Source organism: Vipera berus, assembly GCF_964194415.1.
Source record: "Vipera berus genome assembly, chromosome: 3".
In the NCBI taxonomy this organism is placed as follows: Eukaryota; Metazoa; Chordata; class Lepidosauria; order Squamata; family Viperidae; genus Vipera; species Vipera berus.
The window spans coordinates 177,129,258-177,147,863 of NC_138204.1; the positions used below are offsets into that span (position 1 = coordinate 177,129,258).

General features: G+C 39.0%; 1 pseudogene across 1 annotated transcript; it reads right to left on the reverse strand.

Moving 5' to 3' along the window:
- Positions 1-1,831: 1,831 nt before the first annotated feature.
- Positions 1,832-13,641, reverse strand: LOC308666704 (DGAT1/2-independent enzyme synthesizing storage lipids-like; annotated as a pseudogene). Its single transcript has 4 exons — positions 13,341-13,641; positions 11,644-11,755; positions 3,597-3,735; positions 1,832-1,937 (listed from the first exon to the last, which is right to left on the reverse strand). The product of its transcript is annotated as a DGAT1/2-independent enzyme synthesizing storage lipids-like (transcript).
- Positions 13,642-18,606: the final 4,965 nt, after the last annotated feature.

Genomic DNA, 18,606 nt, shown 5'->3' on the forward strand with positions numbered 1-18,606 from the left:
AAAGTGGGAAGCCCCCTGTACATAGTACTTTGTTCTGTGTGATGACTCTGATGTATTGTAGTTCTCATCACTTTTATAAGTTCTGACAAGGCTCAACTAGTCCCAGTTTCCACTAAAGTATCATTGCTCTATCCATTAAAGCACTAAAGGAGCAATGTCTTCCAGAAGATACGGTGTAACTCTTTCAAAGTTTTATCCACACACAAAAAACTTCTCCTGGAACATAGACACAGAGAGACAACTGGAAAAAGCTTTTAAAGCAGCCATTTGAAGTTTCCAGAAAATGTGAGTTTTTAATGTAGAAGTGACACTTCATGCTAAGGCTAAAGCATCTGCAAAACACTTTTGAAGGCTGTCCAAGCCTTAGTATTTAATGCTACTGAAAACATATAATTCTGTGTATTATTGTTTCTGTTTGTTTAATTTGTCATCCATCTCATTTCAAATGACGCTTGCTTGCTTCCATTTGTTTTTATCTATATGGTCTTTTTCTTCAATGAATCTGATATTCAAGAAAAAAACTGAGCAATAGAATGCACATAGTAATTTAATATATAGGAGATACTTTCTAGTTGTTACTTCAATTTTATTCAACAGATATTTTACATCATGTGATATATAAAGAAAATATGAAATTATGCAACTAAAATATTTTTGTAAATATTCTTAAGAATAAAACTACTTTTAAATCTGATACTATCATTTAAGTGATTTAAAAGTATTATTCAGGAAAAAAATATCCAGCAGTAACCATAACCCTGATCTCAAGATATTTATAAGTCAGTTTCCTATTTCACTCCTGAAGGTGCCTATCAAACACTTTTTAATAATCCAAACATTGAACAATCATCATGAAGGAAAATAATGATCAAATGAAATTAAAAATAAAGTAAAAGCAATACATTTTGCAACAACAGAACTAAAAATTTTAAAAAACTGTTTAAAATTTAAATGAACAGAAAGGGTTTTCCTAAATATAAGCATTGATCCTTTCTTATCATTTGGACTACTGCTCTGTCTCTTTAACACTGCATAAATCATTACAGTAGTGACTATTTCCTGGGTACAACTGCCCATGATGATTATCAAAAGGTCACAATACCAATTTGCTTTGCACAATTTCCTTTTAATGTCTTAAGTGAAATTAAACAGATTAAAAAGATATTTAAAAAGAGTAGCATGGTGGCCTATAAATGAAGACACTGGCCTCCCACTTGGAAAGTTGAGAGTTCAATCCTAGGCAGCAACAGATGTTTTTCTATCAGAGCTCAAAGAGAAAATATCTGCTGTAAACTCCATATAGGCATCAGGGAGGGCATCTGGGCAGTAAATTCTCAGCTGCATTCAGTTACCCCACCCCAAAGCAAGGGGTTACAGAGTCCAGGTATAACTTGAATTGCAACCATTTCCCTAAACAGAACAAACTGTAATAGAATTAGATTTCCTGTTGTGTCTAATACAGACATCGGGTTAAACGTTATTTCATGCTTTAAAGTTATTTAAAATTATAGTCTAAGTCAATGAGGGAAAGTGGATTCACTTAACAATCATGTGATTTACTTAACAACTGCAGTAATTCACTTAACAAATCTGGCAAAAAGGTCATGAAATGGAGCAAAACTCAATAACTGCCTTGCTTAGCAATTTGGGGCACAATTGTTGTAAGTCAAGATGACTTGTACTTTCCTGAGCCATACATGTAACAATGGTTTTTAAAGCCCACTTTTTAATAAAAGTATACATTTGCACAGCAAATTAAAAAGTATTATAATAATTCTTAATATATCACATTAAAATATCATTCAAAGATTTCCACAATGATTTGCCAAAGTTATTCATGGTCCTGTTTCTCTGTTGAAACTCGTTCCATCAATGCTTTCCACACATTTCCTGGTATTTTTATGTTTGTATATTAAACACCGTAGTGCATTTTTTGCCTGTGACGGGAATGAGGGGGTGACAAATATAAATTATTTATTATTATTGCATCATTCAATGGTAAATTACATTTAAAATCAAATGCAACAATGAATCCTTTTCAAACTACAGTATAACATTATACTGTTATAGACATTCAATAATTTAACCCTGAAATTACTGAATCTACACAAATTGAAAATATATAGAACTCTGTGTATGGAAATTAGTTTTTTTCCTACAACCTACTCTTTAAGCACTAAAAAATAAATAAACAAAAGTCATAGATTGCTGCCACGCTGATTCTGGGCAGCTCTGATTTTCTGTTTGTTAAAAAGGCATCTCTGCCCTCTGCTGAATGGCAAGGCATTCTGAAACTCCAAACTCCACTGAGCAAAGTGAAATCCTTTAAGATCAAACTGTTCTTAGCACATTAATTCTGTATTAAACCATGTGTGCTTGACAATAACCCCAAGTTATTTATCTATCAAAGGTAACCAATTAATTTTAGAAGATTTCATATAGTTTCATACTGTCTCCCACATGTTCACTGACAAAAGTGTTCATGATCAAAGACAAACACTAATCTGGCAAAAAATAAAATCAAACTGTAGAGAAGGTGGGACCTATCACTTCTAGTCCATCTGACAGTTTATTGAGGCTCTAAGACTAATGTGACTGTAGACCTGAAGGACTGAATCTTTTTTGTAATGGGTTCCAATATCACTAAATCGTTTCCCTAGTGATATGCAGCTCTATGTCACTGGTATTTTTTTTAAAAAAAGGTTGCAAAAACATATAAGATGATTAAAGAAATAACCAAGCTAGAACCAAGGACAAATTTCCTAATAGTGAGAACAATTAACCAGTGGAATGCATTACCTTTGGAAATAGTGTGTGCTCCATCACTGGAGGTTTTTAGAAAGAGACGGGACAGCCATTTGTCCCAAATGGTAAAGTGTTGCCCGATTCAGCAGGAGATTGGATTAGAAGACCTGTAAGTTCCAATCCTATTATTCTATGTTATATATCTTTTGAATGATAGTTGACTGTTGAGTTTCACTATCATGCTGTTGATAACTGATCTTTTATTCTTTGGGCTCTAGAAAGATCCTTTATGCTATGTAAAACATCTTATTGTACTTCTGGTTTTTATATGACTGAACTGTAAAATATACTATATTTTTGTTTTCTACCTTTTAACTTATATGCTAACTTCCTAAACAAAAACAATTCCAAATAGTTCAGAATCAATGCATAAAAAACATTTAAACTCAGTATCTAAACATTTATACTAAAAAGAGAAGCATATTAAGCATTTAAAAAACAACTGCATGTGGAAATTAAAAACAACTGGAAAATACTGCTGTAACATAAATAGTGAATAAAACACAAGAAAACCTTGTAATTTGGAAACTTTATATAGAAAACAAATCAGTAGATATTGACAGAAATTCGCTAACCTTTCATACAGCTTAATTTTCAACCAACTCTCTCTTTGGTACTGTTTACACCAATCAAGATTTATATGTTTTGATCTAGAATCTGAGTCACAAAACTGTCTGAACATCCATAGATATAATATACACTGAAAGTATCTCGGCAATTCATCCAGGAATCTTTATTTTAGCCCAGTGAGTTGGGTTCAATCTATTAATACTTTGAAAGGAATATCTTACTTTTTTGGCGAGTTCTTCTGCTGTTATGTTTGGATCATATGAAATAGGATCTCCAAAATATGTCTGCAGTTTAGTGGAAAGTTTCCACGCAGAGGAAGTATTGGCAAACAAAGATACTCATATATAGATCTTAATAATTCTGATTAATTGAAAAAAGAGAGATTAATAGGGTGGCAGGTACAATTACGTATTTTTACTCACTTCATTAAAAAAAATCTGAGTGGTAGTGATCCACTCACAAATTTGTACAAAGTTGCTTCCTGACACAAATCTGAATAGCTTGGAATCATTTGTCTGCTTTCAGGGTCATCTTCAATTCTGCATTAGTAACTTTATGTTCCTAATTAGGAACTTAAACTTGCACGGCAGCTTGGTAAAAATGTTAAATGAAAAATAACCAAGATAAAAGATACCAAGATAAAAAAAACTAGGATCAGGTGAAATGAGTGGAGATCAGAACAGAAGTAACTGCAATGAGAAGCAGTGCTTGCAATTAGTTCTTATATTGATGTGGACTGGTCTGGGACAAGTTTGGAAGTGGTCGTTATGCAAGACATCATCTCCAGTTTAATCTAAAAGGACTGAGGCATGATATTGAGCAAATAAGGAAGCAAAAGTCATAAATGAGGCTAAAGAAATAGAAAAAGGTAAAGATGTGCCAAAGTTCTTTGGAAGTCATTACAGGTAATTCTTGAGTTACGAATGCAATGGAGCTTGCTAATTAGGTCTGGACGTCAGGATGTTAAATGAACTGCCTATAGTAATGACAAGTCAATCCTGCATTCCTTAAATGAATACCCAGGTTGGTAAGTGGAGAATGAGGTGCATCATGGGTGGGGAGACATTGGGAGCCCCTGTGCAGGCACAAGCCCACCTGCTTTGAGTATCCCAAGGCTTTCCCCAACCCCTGAAATACACTTTGGGGTTCCACATGTTCCTCCCCACTTTCGTTGCTGTTACCTTTTACCATAAACCACTTCTGGAAGCTCCATAGAGTGCGAGAGCAAGCTGCTCCTTTCCTTCATATCACTAGAACACATTGAGCTCAAAAAATTTATCCTCCTCTAAACTGCCTTTTGGTTCCAGCTAGGACTCTCCCCTTCATGGATTACTGCCTTGTCGTGGCGAAGGGGCTTGCGTAATTCAATGAAGCTATGAGCTATGCCGTGCAGGGCCACCCAAGATGGAAAGGTCATAGCAGAGAGTTCTGACAAAACGTGATCCACTCGAGAAGGAAATGGCAACCCACTCCAGTATCTTTGCCATGAAAACCCTATGGACAGTACCAAAAGGCAAAACAATATGACGCTGGAAGATGAGCCCCTCAGGTCAGAAGGCGTCCAATATGCTACTGGGGAAGAGCAGAGGGCTAGTACTAGTAGCGCCAGAAAGAATGAAGTGACTGGGCCAAAGCCGAAAGGACGCTCAGCTGTGGATGTTTCTGGTGGTGAAAGGAAAGTCCGATGCTGTAAAGATTTTTTCTTCATAGGAACCTGGAATGTAAGATCCATGAATCAAGGAAAGCTGGACGTGGTCAAAGAAGAGATGACAAGACTGAACATCGACATCCTAGGTATCAGCGAACTAAAATGGACAGGAATGGGTGAATTTAATTCAGATGACCATCAGGTATACTACTGCAGGCAAAAATCCCTCAGAAGAAATGGAGTAGCCTTCATAGTCAATAAAAGAGTAGGAAAAGCAATACTGGGATACAACCCTCAAAATGACAGAATGATCTCAGTTTGAATCCAAGGCAAACCATTCAATATCACAGTAGTCCAGGTCTATGCCCCAACCACCAGTGCTGAAGAGGATGAAGTTGACCGGTTCTATGAAGCCCTACAGCACCTTATAGAACTAACAACAAAAAATGATGTTCTTATCATCATGGGGGATTGGAATGCTAAAGTAGGAAGCCAAAAGATAACCGGAATAACAGGCAAGTTTGGCCTTGGAGTACAAAATGAAGCAGGGCACAGGCTGATAGAATTTTGTCAAGAGAATACGATGGTCATAGCAAACACTCTTTTCCAACAACCCAAGAGACGGCTCTACACATGGACATCACCACACGGTCAACACAGAAATCAGATTGACTATATGCTCTGCAGCCAAAGATGGAGAAGCTCTATACAGTCAGTAAAAACAAGACCAGGAGCTGGCTGTGGCTCAGACCATGAGCTTCTCATTGCAAAGTTTAGGCTTAAACTGAAGATAGTAGGGAAAAGCGCTAGGCCAGTCAGGTATGAATTAAATCATATCCCTGTTGAATATACAGTAGAGGTGACAAATAGATTTAAGGAATTAGATCTGATAGACAGAGTGCCTGAAGAACTATGGACAGAGGTTTTGTAACATTGTACAACAGGTAGCAACCAAAACCATCCCAAAGAAAAAGAAATGCAAGTAAGCAAAATGGCTGTCTGAGGAAGCTTTGCAAATAGCTGAGGAAACGAGGGAAGTGAAAGGCAAGGGAGAAAAAGAAAGATATGCCCAATTAAATGCAGAATTCCAGAGAATAGCTAGAAGAGATAAGAATACCTGCTTAAATGAACAGTGCAAAGAAATAGAAGAAAACAATAGAATAGGGATGACCATAGATCTTTTCAAGAAAATTGGAGAGATGAAGGGAACATTTAATGCAAAAATGGGCATGATAAAGGACCAAAATGGCAGGGACCTAACAGAGGCAAAAGAGATTAAGAAGAGGTGGCAAAATTACACAGAAGAACGATACAAGAATGAGCTTAACGTCCCTGATAATCACAATGAGGTGGTCACTGACCTCAAACCAGACATCCTAGAATGTGAAGTGAAGTGGGCCTTAGAAAAGCTAAGCAACAACAAAGCTAGTGGAGGTGACAGTATTCCAGCTGAGCTATTCAAAATCTTAAAAGATGATGCAGTAAAAGTGCTACACTCAATTTGCCAGCAAATTTGAAAAACTCAACAGTGGCCACAGGATTGGAAAAGATCAGTTTACATTCCAATTCCAAAGAAAGAAGATCAGTTTACATTCCAATTCCAAAGAAAGGCAGTGCCAAAGAATGTTCAAACTATCGCACCATTGCACTCATTTCTCATGCTAGTAAAGTTATGCTTAAAATCCTACAAGCTAGACTTCAGCAGTATGTGGATCGAGAACTACCAGAAGTACAGGCAGGATTTCGAAGAGGCAGAGGAACTAGAGATCAAATTGCCAACATACGCTGGATCATGGAGAAAGCTAGAGAGTTCCAGAAAAAACATCTACTTCTGCTTCATTGACTATGCTAAAGCCTTTGATTGTGTGGATCATAACAAACTGTGGCAAGTCCTTAAAGAGATGGGCGTACCAGACCATCTTATTTGTCTCTTGAGAAACCTATATGCGGGCCAAGAAGCAACAGTGAGAACTGGACACGGAACCACTGATTGGTTCAAAATTGGGAAAGGAGTCCGGCAAGGCTGTATACTGTCGCCTTGCCTGTTTAACTTATATGCAGAGCACATCATGAGAAAGGCAGGGCTAGATGAATCAAAAGTTGGAATTAAAATTGCCGGAAGAAACATCAACAACTTAATATATGCAGATGATACCACTCTAATGGCAGAAAGTGAAGAGGAACTAAAGAGCCTCTTGTTGAATATGTTTGAATATTTCCCTGAATATTTTGTGTGAATGTAGGAATGATGGGCTGAAAAAAATAGAGTGATGAAAATATACATTAAGAATTTATTTCCCTTAATTTACTTCCATAACAAGTATCTGATTTTTGTGGCTTGCAGAAGTATCATACTAGTTAGAGGAAATATAACAGAAACCATACATAGAGTTTATTAGAATAATGTAAAAGTAGGCATACATGTGTTTGAATTGTTCAGTGTCAGTTATTAATTAGCATTATCATGATATTAAGTAAAAATTACCACAGTACATAAAGCCACAGTATTTATATAAATATTATGGGAAATTTGTATTGAGAAATTTGAACAGTTGTATTCTCACCTTGCTTTTTTAATGTGTAAACAATTATGACTCTTTTAAATGTGTAAACAATTAAGGAAAGATTTCTTGAGCTGCTTTTACTTGGCAAGAAAAGCCAAATAGAGGAGTAGATTAGAAAATTGCCCTTCACCCACCCATTCCCTACTGCCAAAACCATTTTTTTGCTAAATACTGTTTTTCTGAAAAGTTGCAGAACTTTTCAGAAGAACTTTTGAAAAATAACATGAACTAATTATTTCTTTTTTAATTCATGCATTAAACTATTAAAATGTAAATTAAATTGGTTTATGTAAGGAAGCGTGCCAAATGAAGAAAGAAACTAACATGCTCAAGAAACATGTTTCATTTCAGTTTCTGAAAATTCAAGGAAATTATTTTTAAAAAGAATTAGAGTATAAGTAGAACCTGATTTTTTCCTCCCTCCCTTCAACAGTTCTGATATTGTGACAGATAAACTAAAAAATACATTACTTTTTTAACATTACATGTTTTTCAACATTCAGATTTTGTTTGCCTGCTTCTTAAACTAACAAAAATGAAGAGAAGCTATATTCTTTAAAGATCAGCAGTTTAAACAAAATTTAAAATAATCTAAATCAACAAATATGCAATCTAAAAAAGTATATATTTCAACTCCCATAGAAAACAAAATTATGGGGGTAAACAAAGTTATAAATATTGCTTTTTAAAATTTTAATTTTAAATCCATAAAAGGTGCTAAAATAAGTATTCATATATTGAATCATATGGATTTATAATCTCATTTCATAAAGGAGCCCAGAGAGGCATTTTTTTTACTATAACAACTACCTTGAGAGGTAAACTGAGATAAGGGTGCTAATTGGCCCAAAAATCTGTGACTGAGAATAAACTAACTTTATCAATCCAAAATCCCAAAATCACTGTACCATATTGACTCTCCCTCTTTCCATCAGATTTGTTCCTATTGCTTAAAATTTGCCAGAAAGGTTTTATTGCCAGAAATGTTATAAATGTTATATAAGTATTCCTTGATTTATGATTGGTCATTTAGTGACTGTTCGCACTCAAGGCAGACCTACCTTGGGGCTAGTTACAACCTGGATTCAAAGTTGTGATGTTCCCCCTATCCTCCCCACAGTGACAAAATTTTACAATGATTTTGTAATTTGCTTATTTTAATTTTGGGGCAAAACTGCACCAATAATGAACTATTAGTTCACTTAACAGATATCCCACATCCTCTTTTTCTAGCCTCCCTGGCCTCATATGCATACACTTCATGCCCTCTCACTGAGCTCGCATTACATTGCAGTCCCCCACTCCCAATCTGTCATGGTCTATACTGGCATAACACTGCACACATACCCCCATCTTATATTACTCCTACAAAAGCCCTGTGTTGCTTGGTTGGGACTCCCCCACTTCCCATTTAATGATTTTCATGAGATTAGAACAATAATCAAGACTGATTGGATTTTTGTTGCTAAGCAATGGGTCAAGTGATGCTGTGCTTTACAAATGCTTTACTACCTTGGAAACAATTTAACTAGAATATAGGTACAAAAGACTTTGTGAAAAGAAAGTTGAAATACAAGGAAGGAACCTTGAAGGTCTTCTAGTTCAGGTCCTTTCAACCGGTGGTACTTTAGCACCTGGCAGGTGATACGACCCCTAGCCAAGTGTAGCGGGGGAGGGAACAAGCTAAAGTGGTGCCGCGCAGGTCTGGAGGAGACCAGCTGAAGCTGCAGGGCTTGGCAGAAGTCCCAGGATCTGCGAGCGTGGCTACATGCTGATTGGAGCTTCTGGCACACCCGGAAAAGAAAAGGAGGAGGAGGAGGGCAGAGAGAGGAGTATGTTGTGATTCAGGGTCAGCCTGTGGGTCCGGCAGCCGGGTCGGATGACTCGGATGACTCAGACGAGGGGGAGGAGGAGGGTGTTGAAGACGAACTTGCTGATGATGGCTTGGAGGCTTCGCAGAGCCGCCAGCCAGGCCCCTCTTCTCAGCTGCGCGAGCCCGACAGTGCGGATGATGATGACCCACAGCTGGCCCTGTTCAAGGACGCCCGACGCAGGAGGCAATCAAGCAGGAGCAAGCAGAGAAAGGCTGTGGGACTCCTCGGAAGGAGGCACAGGGAGGCCACGCCCTGAACTCTAATAAAGGGAGTGTTTGGGGAAGGGCTGGTTGCTGAAAGCAACCGCTCCGTTTGAGGATCAAAGTTCCGATATCTTGTTTCATGTTCTGTTGTTTGTTTGTGAATTAAACTTGGCAGACGTTTTCCAGCCTCAGACGTTTTCCAGCCTCTGCCGTTTGTACAGGGGTTGCTTTTCTGCAAGGCCGGTAGCAGGCTGGTACAGAACAGTGTATCTATAAGAGGAGAAAGTTTTGTCAGGAGAGGGAGATAAAAAAAACACACAGAAAAAGAGAGAGAAGAGGCTTTTGTTAGCGAAATGGTGAGTAGAGAGCGAGCAAGCGGCCTTTGTGAGCAAAGGGTGAGTAAAAGAGTGAGTGAGGGGCTTTTGCAAGTAACGTGAGTGAATGGGAGTGAGAGAGAAGGTTTTGCAAGCAACGTGTGTGAGAGAGAGAGCGAGAAGCTTTTGCGAGCAATGTGTCAGTGAATGAAAGAACGAGAGAGAAACTCTTGCAAGCAATGTGTGAGTGAATGAGAGCAAGCAATAGGCTTTTGCTAGCAAAGGGTGAGGGGGGGTTGTGAGCGAAGGATGAGAGAAAAAGGGAAAAGTGAGGGGGAGAAAGGAAAAAGAAAAGGCATTGACTTCTGAGTTCCACTGTTTCAGTAGGAAGGAAGCATTAACAGTGAACATCAACTTTTTACTTTTCCTTAATATTATAAGCTAGCCATTTCTATAACAACAAATGAATCTAACCAGTAAAGCCCAAAATCCCCCCCCTTTTTTTTAGTCATCAAGTTTTTGACACCTTGCTAAGCACTGGTGGTACTCAAATATTTTCATGTCCTAAAAGTGGTACAATCTGTGAAAAGGTTGAAAACCCTTGTTCTAATTCAACTTCTTGCTCAAGCAGGAAAACCTATACCAGTGATGGCGAACTTTTAGAAACTGAGTGACCCAAAACTTCTCTGCCCCTGCCCTGCCCCCCCACCCACAGGGCCACTAAACGCCTCCACGGCCTGCCGCAGATCATCCAGGCATATCTGTGTGCGACGAAGCATGAGGGTGGAGTCTTGTCCCCGCTGTCTGGCTGCCATCTGCTTGGCTGTGCTGCTCTGCGTGGTCCATGCAGGGGGTGACTCTCCTCCAGGGGGGCTGTGGGGAGGGGGCTGTGGGGAGGCGGGGCGGAGGCGACAATGTGTGTGCCCACAGACAGGGCTCTGAGTGCCACCTCTGGTGTGCATGCCATAGGTTCGCCACCACTGACCTATACCATTTAAGACAAATGGCTGTCCAGTCTCTTCTTAAAAACCTCCAATGTTAGAGCACCCACCATTTCTGGAGACAAGTTGTTCCACTGATTAATTGTTCTAATTGTCAGGACATTTCTCTTAGTTCTAAGTTGTTTCTCTCCTTGATTAATTTCTTTTGATTGCTTCTTGTCCTGTCTTCAGGTACTTTGGAGAATAGGTTGATACCCTCTTCCTTATGACAGCCCTCAAATATTGTCACCTGTAATCCTTCTTTTCATTAAAGTATACATTTCTTATTCCTGTAACTATTCTCTCTATATTTTAGCTTCCAGTCTCCTAGTCATCTGTTTTGCTCTTTGCACTTTTTCTAGAGTCTCAACAGAAAGTCAGTACAATGGTATACACTAAATTACACAGCAATCCACTCTTCTTTTTAATAGAGTGCAGCTAAATAAGGCTTCAGGAAAAGAAATTAAGTTTAATATACCAGAATACTTGATTAATTTCTCTCTCTCTCTCTCTCTCTCTCTCTCTCTCTCTCTCTCTCTCTCTCTCTCTCTCTCTCTCTCTGTGTGTGTGTGTGTGTGTGTGTGTGTGTGTGTAGATATAGATAGATATAGATATATAGATATGTACACATACACACATATATATGAGATTACGAATAATTCTGTTCATTGTTCAAAACAATTACTCAGGATTGAAAAGATTAAATGATCAGTAACCATGTGAAGGATTTTTTTCTTCCTGATAAAAATAATACCGTAATTGACAGATACAAAATGTCTAAGAAAGCACCTCATAATCTGTCACAGACAGAAATATTCAAGACTAGCACTTGATATTAAGCTTGAATAACAAAAAATATTCAGTTATTAAAATTATGAATCACTTGATTTCAGGTACATTTAAAACCCCAGAAATTGCCACAGACACCCAAGAAAATATAAGACAGAGAATCATACCACATATTAGAAGAACAATGAATCAGATCCAACTGAAAGCAAGAGGCAGCCCTCAAAAAAATAAATAAAAATAAAGCAGGACCAAACCATCACCATTCTCACAGTAGACAAACGCTGAACCACTGTCATTGAGGACAGAACACAATACATACAAAAAGCCAAGGAATTACTGTAGGACAAAAAAAAGCATGAACCCAATACTAGACAACCTGATCAAGAGAACCATCAATGACCTAAGTAAGAAAGGCCAAATCACAAAAGAAAAACAATATGACACCTTTGTTATAATAAAAAAGGAACAATTAGAGAAGTCACATAAAACAATCAACCACACTTTCAAAGGAATACAATTCACATGGGAACAAAAAAACAACAACCACGCACCATCCTTCCTGTATAACCTCATCATCAGAGGCAAATTAGAAATACAAGTCAGCCGAAAACAATCCACACTAAACAAGTGCTCCATTACCAAAGTAACAACTCAACTTCCCACAAGAGAAGCTTCATAAGAACATTATTCAGATGAGTATAAAGGCATTGTAGCAATCCAGAAGACCAGAAAAAAAGAAAGCAGACCACCTATACAGTGTTTTTCAACAACATAGATACCCACATAACTTTATCAAAAAGTGCCTGACTACTCAAACCTTTGCAGCATAATTAACACAAGCTATCAAAAGGATAAATCTACCATATAGACAACTATCTCATACACAGCCAACAGACTATTACAACCACAAGGCATCACCATAGCACACAAGCCAACTAAAGCTCTCCAAGGCAAACCAAAAACCCAGCACCCAAGACGTAAAAATCAGGAGTCTACAACATACAGTGGGAGAATTGTAACAGCCACTATGTAGGACAGAAGGCAGAAAACTAGCAGAGAACATCCATGAACACCATCCTATAACACATGGGCAGACTCAACCACAGTTTAAACTGGAAAATTATGAGCATACCAGAAGAAGACAAATCCAAAACTTGGTATTCAGACAAATCAGCCATCAAACAACACAAACATGAAGCACATTTTTAACTTTACATTATTAACCATGTGCAACATTGTTAATTGGATAATGTACAAGTGGTGAAAATAAAATAAGTAAAAAAGGAAGGTGTTTTCTAGAACACCTGTTTAAGAATATAATTCCTATTCATCCCAGCCAATTATGCTGATGTGAATTGTAGTACCAATTATTTGAAGGTTGCTATGTTGAAAAACGGCAAGTCTATATTATATGCATAGTAAACATCCTCCAAACACTAAGATTCAGAACAATATAAAATAACATGATGCCAAAAGCAATAGTTTCAAAAAAATCCAGGGAAATGAAATTACCCATTGATTTTATGAATATCTGTCCTTAGGTCTGAGGATATTTTGCATAAGAAAAACAGTAGGATACTTACCATTCTATATTCTTGCATGAACATACCATGCAGTTGCCAACAATTGTCATTCTTCATTCCAGAAATCATTCAAATAACCTTCATTTATGTCTGTCTTTCTTTTGCAAATATAAACAATGATAGCAGAAATAAAAAAGGAAAGGAAAATGACCATTGGAAGTAGAAAGCCTATAAGTAGTAGAACAAGTAGGCATGTGACCAAGTAACTCAAGTATTCTTCCACATTCCACTCCAGTCCATTCTTTTAACAAATAAAGCAGGCATCTTACATAGGATGTGGGTATCTGTTCTGCACCACAGAATTCATTGGATTATCATGTTCTCTTTTAAAAAGACATAAAACATAAAGGAATTAAAAAGTTTAGATTATCATATATTTGCCCTGCTAATTTCTTTTTCAACTATTAGTTTGAACCATCAGACATTTTTCACTAGTGAGAACACAACAGGGCAAACCTATTAACCTATCTTGAAAAGTGAGCTTGATTAAATATAATAAAATTTACTTTCAGGCAAGAGAATATAGAATTGCTATCTTCCATAGTAAACAACTGAAACAGAAACTGCAGTCATTGCCAAGCGATTCTTACCTGAGAAAAAAATAATCTGGGATCTTGACATATTTGCTTAGCTTTTGTTTCTAATTTTATGTGCTACTGAGTATAAATACAAAGTTTCCTAAAATATTTTCTGTAACGCTTTCTTGTAACATCCAAGAATATTATATAAATAATAATAATAATAATAATAATAATAATAATAATAATAATAATAATAATAATAATAATAATAATAATAATAATAATAAAGTTGGAAGGGACCTTGGAGGTCATCTAGTCCAACCCCCTGCTCAGGCAGGAAACCTTATACCATTTCAGGCAAATGGCTGTCAGTCTCTTCTTAAAAACCTCCAGTGTTGGAGCATTCACCACCTCTGGAGGCAGGTTGTTCCACTGGTTAGTTGTTCTAACTGTCAGGAAGTTTCTCCTTAGTTCTAGGTTGCTTCTCTCCTTGACCAATTTCCATCCGTTGCTTCTTGTCCTGCTTTCAGGTTCCTTGGAGAACAGCCTGACTCCCTCTTCTTTGTGGTAGCCCCTGAGATATTGGAACACTGCTATCATGTCACCCCTCACCCTTCTCTTCATTAAACTACACATACCCAATTCCAGCAACCGTTCCCTATATGTTTTAGCCTCCAGCCCCCTAATCATCTTTGTTGCTCTTCTCTGTACCCTTTCTAGAGTCTTGACATCTTTTTTACATCGTGGTGACCAAAACTGGATGCAATATTCCAGGTGTGGCTTTACCAAAGCATTGTAAAGTGGTATTAGTACTTCACTTGATCTTGATTCTATCCCTCTGTTAATGCAGCCTAGCACTGTGTTGGCTTTTTTGGCAGCTGCAGCACACTGCTGGCTCAACTCCATATCCCTACAAATGTAAGATCATAGCTTTTTTTAAAAAAAATTCATGCTTAACATGCAATAGTTCAATTAATGCAAGACAAAGATGTAAAAACCTCAAGAGGAGACTGAATTGGTGATATGTTCTTGAAATGCCCTATCACTTCTTGCAATGTTCCTAATCTATAAAAGTTTTAAAAGGTTGCTCTTTGTTACAGCAAAGCCACAAAGAATCCTGTGGCACCTTAAAGATTTCCAAATTATTACCACATAATTTTTGTGGGCTACAGTTTATCAGAGGCAATATCACTCAAGAAGTTAATTATGATCTGCAGAAAACTGTAAATAATACATTTGTTTATGGTTGGCACGTTTTGGACAGGGGCTGGATTGCCACCTGTCAGGAATGCTTTGTGGAATTTTTGCATGGATCAAGAAGTTATAAGATCCTTACAGATAGACGCAATTACTAGGAATCAAGACAGATTCAAAGGAGCACAGAACACCTGAGATTACTGGCTGGTAAGAATTAATCTTGCAACGCATCAGGAGGGTAACACCTGACTAATGAATATGCTTAATTTCAAGAAATAAAGATGACCAGATGCAGCTTCTTCTCCACTCTTCAAAAACCTCTGGCTGGTAGAAAAGGAGTAGATTCGCATTTTAATACTAAAGCTAAGGTGAGCTGGGGAGGAGCAGCAGGGAAATACCAGAGGAAGGCGATTCCGTAGTTTTTCCTTTGATCCTACCAAAATCCTACCAAAGTAGAGCCTGCAAAGCTTTGAATATGATTGCGAGGCAACTGGACTTCCTTGTTTTTTTTTTCCTTTGAAGATGTTTTGCTTCTCATCCAAGAAGCTTCTTCAGATTTGAATACAATCATTTCTTCCCTCTGACACCTGCAGGATTCCTCTCGCAGTGGCAGAGGAAGAACACCTCTGGACTCTCGCTTTTACAATGATTCCTGTGCTGTTACATCAGCTATAGAGTATTATGCAGTGCATATTGTGCTGCCACCATGTGGTTGTTTGGGAAACTACATTTGTTAATTTGTTCAGCCAACCCCTCCCATTTGTGATTTACTTCCTCCTTCTTCTTAACCCTGAATGTTCTATCACTTCCTGCCACCATCTCACATGCGGTGGTCTCTACATGCAGTCTCATGGTAGGACCATTACTGTCTTTTGACCTTGAAATACCGTCCATTTCATCATCTACCACACCTTGTCTGCTGTAATTTCTCTGCATGCAAATAAAGGTCCTTCTGGATGATAAAAAGGTAATTTCATGAGTTCTACTATCTGGCAAAGGCTGTTAACAGTGATAGTATCCGCTTATACAGGCCAGGCACAGGGGTCTCAGCAAGGAGTCAGAATAATTCCCTTGGGAGCCTTTCAAGAAGCAGAGCCACCTCCCTTCAGGTTATACCAGCAGGATTTTCTTCCAACAAAGGAAAAGGGAGCCACGGAGAAGAGCTTCAGAACAGATGGACAGAAAAGTCCAGAACTCCTCAGGAATCAAGAAAAAAAGCTTTGGCCACAGAGGGTGCAACGAGGCCGATCAGCCGAAAGGGACCCCAATTCCAGTGCTGTCCCCCTCACGGCTGGAATTGACTAACCCGGGTCAGCCAGCCAGGAAGAGCGGCCCATCCACCTCCCTCGCCCTCTTTAAAAACAGAAACGCTTCACCGTTGCGAGCTGCAGCACCAACGTAAGCAGATATGTAGAAAGATCCACTGCCTTTCTACAAATTACATGGACGAATATTCCCGATAATCTCGCCTTGGTGGAGCAGTGGGCTAATGCCTCCCTAAGTAACACCAGCTGCCTGTAATTAGTGCAGGTTCGCATCCCACCAGGCTCAAGGTTGACTCAGCCTTCCATCCTTCCGAGGTGTTCTGAACCAGCCCTCTTCTGGCCTTGTAATAAGGCAAACCCCTATTCAGAAAGAAGAGACTGGAGAGCGTCCAAGGCTAAAAGGCATCTGCCAAGATTTATTACGCAGTTAACAAAAACACTAGAGCTTGTCTTCTCAAGCGGAAAAGTTGCTTTCAGCAACCAGCCCCTCCCCAAACACTCCTTTTATAGAGAGCTCAGGGCGTGGTCTCCCTGTGCCTCCTCCCGAGGAGTCCCGCAGCCTTTCTTTGTTTGTTCCTGCTCGACTGCCTCCTGCGTCGGGCGTCCTTGAACAGGGACAGCTGTGGGTCATCTTCCGCCGCACTCTCGGGCTCACGCAGCTGAGAAGAGGTCCCCGGCTGAGGGCTCTGCAAAGCCTCCAAACCATCATCAGCCGGTTCGTTTCCCTCCTCCCCCTCATCTGAGTCATCCGATACATCGGAGCCGGCTGTCGGACCCACAGGCTGGCCCTGAGTCACAACACGAGGTAGGTAAAATGAGGACCCAGATTGTTGGGGGCAATAAGCTGACTTTGTAATAATGCCGCTTGGGGGTGTGTGTGAAAGCCCTAACAAGCAGGCATATACATAGAATGAAGGCTACTGCTAAGCTTGTAAGCTGCCCTGAGTCTTCGGAGAAGGGCAGGATATATAAATGTAATAATTGGGCAAAAAAATGGGTTTTCCCCCACCAGCGCCAAACAGCATACCGCTTTCCCCCATTCCAGTTGGATCCTCCTACAAAGTTGTTGGTGCACAGATGAAATGGAAGCATGACGAACCGTGTTGCCAGAACCGGCCAATCCGTGTACCCAAACTGTGGTTTAATGAATTAAATATTTTGCCTGATCTGTAATCACCCTGTGCACAAGACTGAATCAGGAAGCAGACGACCTATTTTTAGCTAACAGAGTTGTGCGATCGCAGTATCACTCAGCCAATGTGTTACTGTAATTTCATAAACAAATCACGTTGCCACTCTAATTTCAGTCTCATTGGGCCATTGTTTAAGGAGGTATTTACTCTAAACAGGTCTATAGAAGGACCTGGGTGAGCAAAGTAAGCGAGGGGTATTTCCTTTTTTTTGGGGGGGGGGAAAGAGTTTTTATTGGTTTTCCCCATATACATTCAGTAATAATTTTTCAACAAATGTGCTGAGTTTACATTCACTAATACATATTTAATTCATAATCCTCTATTCTTTCCTGTAGCCATTGATAAAATAAGTCCCAAATTTGATAATATGCTGTTTTTTCTTTTTCTTTCAGTCTCGTAGTCTGTCCATCTCCGCGCATTCTATTATTTTTTTAATTATTTCTTCATGTGATGGTATTCCTTCATTTTTCCAGTATTGCGCAAATATAATTCTGGCTGCTGTTATAACAAAGTCCATTATTTTTAATTGCTGAATCATAAATTGCCAGGAAACATTATCAAATGCCTTTTGGGCATCTAGAAATATTAGTGCCAGTTGTTTCCCTGGATGTAATTCATGATATTCCAATATATCCATTATCACTCTTAAATTATTTTAAATTTGTCTCTTTGGTCTGAATGTAAGAATCTTTTCAGTCTCTCTGCCATTATTGAAGTAAAATTTTTATAATCCACATTCAATAACATCGGTCTATGGACTTCCGGTGGCGACGCGACGTCGAAAGACAGCCGTTTTCGGGCTGCCCGCTCCGCAGCTGTGTTTTTCCATCGTAAACAGCGTCGATCAGCTGTTTAGATGGATTTGAAGCCCCCTCCTCAAGAGAAGAGGAGGGGGTGAGGCCCCAGGTAGGGGTTGAGCTCTCCGGGGCCGCCTGAGCTGAGAGCTTGGGCGGCTGAAGGATGAGCCCCCCCGAAGCCTGGGTTGCTCCGAGCTGCGCAGCGCCTCTGCTCTGGGATTCTTGGAGCAGAGCCAGGTGTTAGCAACCACCCCTGCCAAAAGGAAATACTTTTGATTATCAAGATGCAGGCAGAGCGGTACA